We start from the raw sequence: 968 nt of genomic DNA on the forward strand, positions 1-968 counted from the left end.
CAAATTTAATAAATTTTAGCCGACATGAGTTGCACTGAAAAACAATATACAGTTTTACTATTTAAGCTATTTGAGTTATTTGCATTTGTTAAGCCATGACAGTTATTTATCGCTTGATTTTCATAGATGAAGATAGATGTGTTTTATACTTCCCTGAGTCCAACATGTGGTAACTTTTTGTTATGAATATTCAGTGTATTTTAAATAGTTTGTCACTTAATCCTCAGCCCGGCAATATGGTTCTCGTATGGCATTGGTTGGTATGTAAGCTAATTTATATATATATATATATATATATATATATATATATATATATATATATATATATAAGTGAAAGTGTCTGTTTGTCTGTGCATCTGTGTGTGTGTACATTTCCCTATGCAATAACTCTGTCAATTTTAAGCTTACAGACTCGAAATTTGATATACAGGATACTGAGATTTGGGAAAATCTACGTGATCGGGTTTCGGCCTGAAATTTCGCTAGTAAGGGGTCAAAGTTAAACGATTTGACCTTTGAGAACTCTATCAAAATCCTCCGACACTTGACATTTAAAATATAGATTCCTTGGACATGAATCTTACTATATAACTGGATTTTAGCCCGAAACAATAAATTTTAAGGGGTCATAATAGGGAAAACAGTAAAAAAAAAATGGACTGCTTTATTTTTTTGCTCAACATACACCTCAAAACACCCGGGCAACGCCGGGCACCCATGCTAGTATATCTATAAAACTGAAAGTGTGTGGCTGTGTGTTTACATTTCCCTATGAAATAACTCTGTCAATTTTAAGAGTAAAAACTCAAAATTTGATATACAATGGTACAGTGATTTGGGAAAATTTATGGGATCGGTTTTCGAGCAGAAATTTTGCGATTAATAGGTCAACGTTCGACCATTTGACTTTTGAGAACTCTACAAAACTGCTCCTAAAATTTTGGATTTAAACACTTGACATTTTAGAT

Source organism: Euprymna scolopes, chromosome 21, assembly GCF_053919585.1.
Source record: "Euprymna scolopes isolate OS-2025 chromosome 21, ASM5391958v1, whole genome shotgun sequence".
NCBI classification, from domain to species: Eukaryota; Metazoa; Mollusca; class Cephalopoda; order Sepiida; family Sepiolidae; genus Euprymna; species Euprymna scolopes.